Source organism: Entelurus aequoreus, linkage group LG10 (genome assembly GCF_033978785.1).
Source record: "Entelurus aequoreus isolate RoL-2023_Sb linkage group LG10, RoL_Eaeq_v1.1, whole genome shotgun sequence".
Lineage (NCBI taxonomy): Eukaryota > Metazoa > Chordata > Actinopteri > Syngnathiformes > Syngnathidae > Entelurus > Entelurus aequoreus.
This window is the reverse complement of record NC_084740.1, coordinates 72,716,689-72,724,056: the sequence shown is the minus strand read 5'-3', so window position 1 is coordinate 72,724,056 and position 7,368 is coordinate 72,716,689.

The window sequence follows — 7,368 nt, the reverse complement described above, 5'->3', positions numbered from 1 at the left end:
GACCCCACAAATGTAATGCTCCAGAAACTCAATCTGCTCAAAGGAAGGTCAGTTTAGTAGCTTCTGTAACGAGCTAAACTGTTTTCAGATGTGTGAACATGATTGCACAAGGGTTTTCTAATCATCAATTAGCCTTCTGAGCCAATGAGCAAACACATTGTACCATTAGAACACTGGAGTGATAGTTGCTGGAAATGGGCCTCTATACACCTATGTAGATATTGCACCAAAAACCAGACATTTGCAGCTAGAATAGTCATTTACCACATTAGCAATGTATAGAGCAGGGGTCACCAACCTTTTTGAAAGCAAGAGCTACTTCTTGGGTACTGATTAATGCGAAGGGCTACCAGTTTGATACACACTTAAATAAATTGCCAAAAATAGCCAATTTGCTCAATTTACCTTTAACTCTATGTTATTATTAATAATTAATGATATTTACACTTAATTGAACGGTTTAAAAGAGGAGAAAACACGAAAAAAAATGACAATTAAATTTTGAAACATAGTTTATCTTCAATTTCGACTCTTTAAAATTCAAAATTCAACCGAAAAAAAGAAGAGAAAAACTAGCTAATTCGAATCTTTTTGAAAAAATTAAAAAATTATTTATGGAACATCATTCGTAATTTTTCCTGATTAAGATTAATTTTAGAATTTGGATGACATGTTTTAAATAGGTTAAAATCCAATCTGCACTTTGTTAGAATATATAACAAATTGGACCAAGCTATATTTCTAACAAAGACAAATCGTTATTTCTTCTAGATTTTCCAGAACAAACATTTTAAAAGAAATTCAAAAGACTTTGAAATAAGATTTAAATTTGATTCTACAGATTTTATAGATTTGCCAGAATAATTTTTTTGAATTTTAATCATGATAAGTTTGAAGAAATATTTCACAAATAGTCTTCGTCGAAAAAACAGAAGCTAAAATGAAGAATTAAATTAAAATGTATTTATTATTCTTTACAATAAAAAAAATAAATTACTTGAACATTGATTTAAATTGTCAGGAAAGAAGAGGAAGGAATTTAAAAGGTAAAAAGGTATATGTGTTTAAAAATCCTAAAAATCATTTTTAAGGTTGTATTTTTTCTCTAAAATTGTCTTTCTGAAAGTTATAAGAAGCAAAGTAAAAAAAATAATGAATTTATTTAAACAAGTGAAGACCAAGTCTTTAACATATTTTCTTGGATTTTCAAATTCTATTTGAGTTTTGTCTCTCTTAGAATTAAAAATGTCGAGCACAGCGAGAACAGCTTGCTAGTAAATAAATAAAATTTAAAAAATAGAGGCAGCTCACTGGTAAGGGCTGCCATTTGAGCTATTTTTAGAACAGGCCAGCGGGCTACTCATCTGGTCCTTACGGGCTACCTGGTGCCCGCGGGCACCGCGTTGGTGACCCCTGGTATAGAGTGTATTTCTTTAAAGTTAAGACTAGTTTAAAGTTATCTTCATTGAAAAGTACAGTGCTTTTCCTTCAAAAATAAGGACATTTCAATGTGACCCCAAACTTTTGAACGGTAGTGTAGGTCATCAAATCTCAGCAACAAGCTGTAATACCTTACTGAGATCATTTAGGACCAAAACCCTTAAAACAAGTAAAACACTCTAACATAAAATCTGCTTAGTGAGAAGAATTATCTTATCAGACAGAAAATAAGCAAATATCACCCTTATTTGAGATATTTCATCTTACTTAGATTTCAGTTTTTGCAGTGATAGGCAAAAAAGAATTGGCTTAAAAATACTAAACAAATGATAATGAATAAGGCTGTTTCTATAACATGCAAACATTTAACAATACAGTCTACATGAAAATAGAACAATTTGGTTGTGTAACTTAACTTAAAAACCCCTTAAAATGATAGAAATATATAAAAATAGGGGTTATTAACATTTTTAGGGCCGTGGTAACCGTTGACAGGAAGTGACGTGATCCAGAACGCATGGATCGGTCAGGTTTTCCGGCCCCGATCGCACTCAAGGCCCAAATTTGGGTCAAGAAACACTAATAGAACAATGTATTAATACGGTGATTCTCCAACTGATACACGGACTCCAGCTCGTGGTACGACAAACAATCACTTCAAGTACAGTGTTTTATTTTCTTATATTCAAACAGTGTTACTGTTCAAACCGTGTGTAGGTTACAGCGGCCAAATATATTAAATCAGTGGTTCTTAACCTGGGTTCGATGGAACCCTAGGGGTTCGGTGAGTCGGGCTCAGGGGTTCGGCAGAGGTCGAGACACACCCGACTCATCGTGTAAATAAAAACTTCTCCCTATCGGCGTATTACGGATACGACAACAGCAGAAGTCACACTGATTTGCAGGTGTGTAATTTGTTGTGAGTTTATGCACTGTGTTGGTTTTGTTGTTTGAACAAGGTGATGTTCATGCACGCTTCATTTTATGCACCAGTAATAAAACATGGTAACACTTTAGTATGGGGAACATATTCAACATTAATTAGTTGCTTATTAACATGCAAATTAGTAACATATTGGCTCTTAACTAGTCATTATTAAGTACTTATTAATGCCTTATTCGGCATGACCTTATTATAACCCTAACCCTCTAACCCTGACCCTAACCCTCTAACCCTGACCCTAACCCAGTGGTTCTTAACTTTGTTGGAGGTACAGAACCCCAGCAGTTTCATATGCGCACTCATCGAACCCTTCTTTAGTGAAAAATAAAATGTTATTTTTTTTTCAAATTCAAGACAAAGTTATATGTTTTTGGTAACACTTTAGTATGGGGAACATATTCTAAGTAACAAAGACTTAATTTAAAGTTTTTTGGACACTAGGGGAACATATTCTAAGTAATAAAGACTTAATTTAGAGTTATTTGGACACTAGGGGAACATATTCTAAGTAATAAAGACTTAATTTAGAGTTATTTGGTTAGAGGGTTAGGGCCAGGGTTAGAGGGTTAGGGTTATAATAAGGCCATGCCGAATAAGGCATTAATAAGTACTTAATAATGACTAGTTAAGATTAGATTAGATTTAGATTAGATATAGATTTATTGGTCCCCTTGGGGAAATTCATTGTCACTGCCGTACATTTGAACAATAAACATTACACATCACAAAAAATAACAAAAAGACATCATACATGACCAACACATTTACAGGCTTGTCAGACAGGTCGGCCGGGCCTCCTGTTAAGGGCGGTTATAGCTGCAGGGATAAGGCTTTTCCTGAGGTGGGCCCTGATGGTAGTGGGATGATGTATTGGTGTAGTGGGTGTGTGATATCCTGGACTATTGTTTTTGCCAGTCGAGTGATGGACCTGTGGTTTAAGTCTGAAATGTTGGGTGTGGGTAGGCCGATGATTTTAGCTGCTATGTTTGTAATGCGTGTGAGTTAAGAGCCAATATGTTACTAATTTGCTTGTTAATAAGCAACTAATTAATAGCGAATATGTTCCCCATACTAAAGTGTTACCATGTTTTTTTTACTGGTGCACAACATGAAGCGTGCATGAACATCACCTTGTTCAAACAACAAAACCAACACAGTGCATAAACTCACAACAAATGACACACCTGCAAATCAGTCAGCTGTTGTCGTATCCGTAATACGCCAATAGGGAGAAGTTTGTATTTACACGATGAGTCGGGTGTGTCTTGACCTCCGCCGAACCCTTGAAGCCGACTCACCGAACCCCTAGGGTTCGATCGAACCCAGGTGAAGAACCAGTGCTCTAACCAAATAACTAAATGAAGTCTTTATTACTTAGAATATGTTCCCCTAGTGTCCAAATAACTCTAAATGAAGTCATTGTTACTTAGAATATGTTCCCCGTACTAAAGTGTTACCAAAAACATAACTTTGTCTTGAATTTGAAAATTTTTTATTTTTTATTTTTCACTAAAGAAGGGTATGCGTATATGAAACCGCTGGGGTTCGGTACCTCCAACAAGGTTAAGAACAACTGTATTAAATATATTTGTTGAATAAAACCTCTGCCTTGTTTTTGATGAATTCTTAGGCCTACAGCGCTACTGTATTTAGAAGTTAGCCATTATTATGGGCCTGCTGCAATGCAAGCAGCCCATATTATTCTTCATACTTCAACTTTTATTATTATAGTTCTGCACGTTTCTCTTACGATCAATACGAGACGGATCGGCCAACGTACCCCCACATGTCATATCATCGGAAAGGTCTCACTCGTGCCTACGGCGCTACTTTAAGTTGGGAACATTTCGTGTTACCATGGTGACGCTATTCACCAATAAAAAAAAAAATGGGCCAATTTAATGGGGACATACCCTTTTAATCGATGACTGCTTTGAGACAAACGCCAAAAAGACGAGATGACCTCTTGTAGCTCAGCCATTCTTTCACGTAGCTCGGTGTTCAACGTCTCATTTTGTTCACACACTTGTCTACTTTCCACACAAGCCGACTGATAGCATGCTAACGTTAGCTTGCTTGCATGCTAACATAAGCATGATGGGGTTTTTTTGGCTAAATTTGCTTTCGTTTACCCCAGAGTCAAATAACTTGGTACGTGACACTTGTTAACTGTTAGCATGCTAGCAAGCTAGTATTAGCATGCTAACATTTTTTTTGCAGTTTTTTCACTTTTTTCCTCTACTTCCGCAGCCGTACACCGTACAGCCGTGTTACTTGATATGTGAGACATGTTAACTGTTAGCATGCCGTTGTTAGCACACATGCTAAGTGTTATGTTTTAATGTAAGCATTCTAATGTTTTAGGCTAGCTGCAGTGTTTCCCACACATTCATTTATTTGTGGCGGCCCGCCACGAAAGAATTACGTCCGCCACAAATTTAAAAAAAAAATTAAAAAAAAAAAAAAAAAAAAAAAAAAAATACAAAAATAATAATAATAATTTTTATTTTATTTATTTATTTTTTGTCCTCTCCAGCTTCTCAGGCAAATCATATAGTTGATGTAGATGCCCATATCGGCTGTTCAGATTTACTTTACAAAAGAGAAGTGTAGGATACTTCTCTTGTTGCCTTATTTGTATTTGACTTTATTAAATGTATTTATATTAGAAACACAACATGTGTATATAACAAAGGGTGCAAAGTCTGCAGGCAGTAGGAAACACATGGTTAAGTGTAGGGAGTAAAACTGATGGCAGTCTAAAGTTCAAGATTTTTGGAGCTCTTTGTTCAGTGGATCAGATGTTTGATGAAGCTCTGTGTCTATCTACCACCACTACTGTTTTCTGTTTATTTGTTACTGACTGTGGCAGGACACCTCTGCCTCTGTTTCACTTTATGTTGCTGGTAAATAATATGGTTGTAGTAGTAGGCTAAAGTTAAATTATTTAGTATGCACTAATTAAAGGGGCAGAGCTTTGAGACATTTTAGCTTTTATATTTTATAAGATATATTTTTTGTAAGAACCACAATTAATAAATATATTTCAGTGAATAACTTATTGTTCAAATCTGTATATAAATATGTACATAAAGTGTTGTAATTATATTGTAAAATGGATGGATGGATGGACGTTTAAAACAAAACTGTTATTATTAATTAGTAAGTATACATTTTTTGAGCCTTTTTAGAGAAAATCATATCATTGTAGTAAATTATGCAAATTACCCGATGATGTCATGGTGACCACGCCCATAGCCACGCCCCCACAGCCACAGGTATCTGGGCAGTTTATGGGAAACACTGAGCTCTATAGCTAATTTTGTACAGTTACACCTAAAACTCACGGATTCAGACACTCAAAACCATCTTAAAAGTACGGCGTCTTCCAGAGGTCCAGGGCACAGATGGCAGGCCCATCAAAATTTCAGCGGGAATTTTCCATTTATTGTGTGACTGCTCCAAAGCATTCACACACATGGTTTTGTACACTAAAATTAATCTATTTATTCAACTTCAACTTATTATCCTTCTTCTCCAGATTTTGGCGAGCTTTACCTTCCACATTTTTCATCCGATTCAAACCGTTCCAACTTTAAAAAGTTCAGCCTATTCAGGAATCGCGGACTTTCCCTTGACAGATTCCAAAAATTCCCAGATTTACAAGAATTCCAGGTTTTCCGGGGACATTTTTCAATTCAAAATGAATTGGCCATTTTTCAAACTTTCACATTTTTCAACCTATTCAAACCATTCCGCCTTCAACACATACCGTCCATTCTGGAGGTGTTTATTATAATTTGGGGAGAGTCCGCTGCCTGATGCTTACCTGCTGAACGCTAAGCACTGACTACATGCGCTCTGAATACGCACTGCTGATTGGCTGTTGCCGCTCTGTTTGTAACCAATCAGATGGTTGTGTGGGTGGGACAATGCTGTGTAGAGCAGTGTTTTTCAACCACTGTGCCGCGGCACACTAGTGTGCCGTGAGATACAGTCTGGTGTGCCGTGTGAGATTATCTAATTTCACCTATTTGGGTTAAAAATATTTTTTGCAGACCAGTAATTATAGTCTGCAGATGACGTGTTGTTGTTGAGTGTCTGTGCTGTCTAGAGCTCGGCAGAGTAACCATGTAATACTCTTTTGGGTTAGGGTTAGGTGTGATTGCTTTGTAGATGTGGGAAACAGCGGGAGGCAGTGTGCAGGTAAAAAGGTATCTAACACTTAAACCAAAAATAAACAAAAGGTGAGTGCCCCTAAGAAAAGGCATTGAAGCTTAGGGAAGGCTATGCAGAACAAAACTAAAACTGAACTGGCTACAAAGTAAACAGAAACAGAATGCTGGACGACAGCAAAAACTTACGGCGTCCACAAAGTACATCCGTACATGACGTGACAATCAACAATGTCCACACAAAGAAGGATAAAAACAACGTAAATAGCCTTGCTTGCTAACACAAAGCAGGTTCACGGAATATTGCTCAAAGGAAGACATGAAGCTGCTACAGGAAAACACCAACAAAACAGGAAGGGCCACCAAAATAAGAGCGCAAGACAAGAACTAAAGCACTACACGCAGGAAAACACCAACAAACTCAGAATAAGGCACCTGGTGGAGTTAAATTGTTTCCTGCTGGTGGTGTGCCTCCGGATTTTTGAATGAAAAAAATGTGCCTTGCCTCAAAAAAGGTTGAAAAACGCTGGTGTAGAGGACTGATAGAGACAGGCAGAAGGAAGCGGAGCAGCTTGTTAAGATTTTAGCTTAGCTTAACATGTCCGTGTGGAAACTCGTTCGGTACACCTCCGAACCGAACCGAAACCCCCCGTACCGAAACGGTTCAATACAAATGCACGTTCCGTTACACCCCTAATTTTGTGTGAAATATGAATAAATGCATTCCTGATAATTCATACATTTCAAGGCAAAATCAAACAATATTTGGCACTGCATTGGCTTCGGCTGCTTTGTGTGCCCCACCTCTGT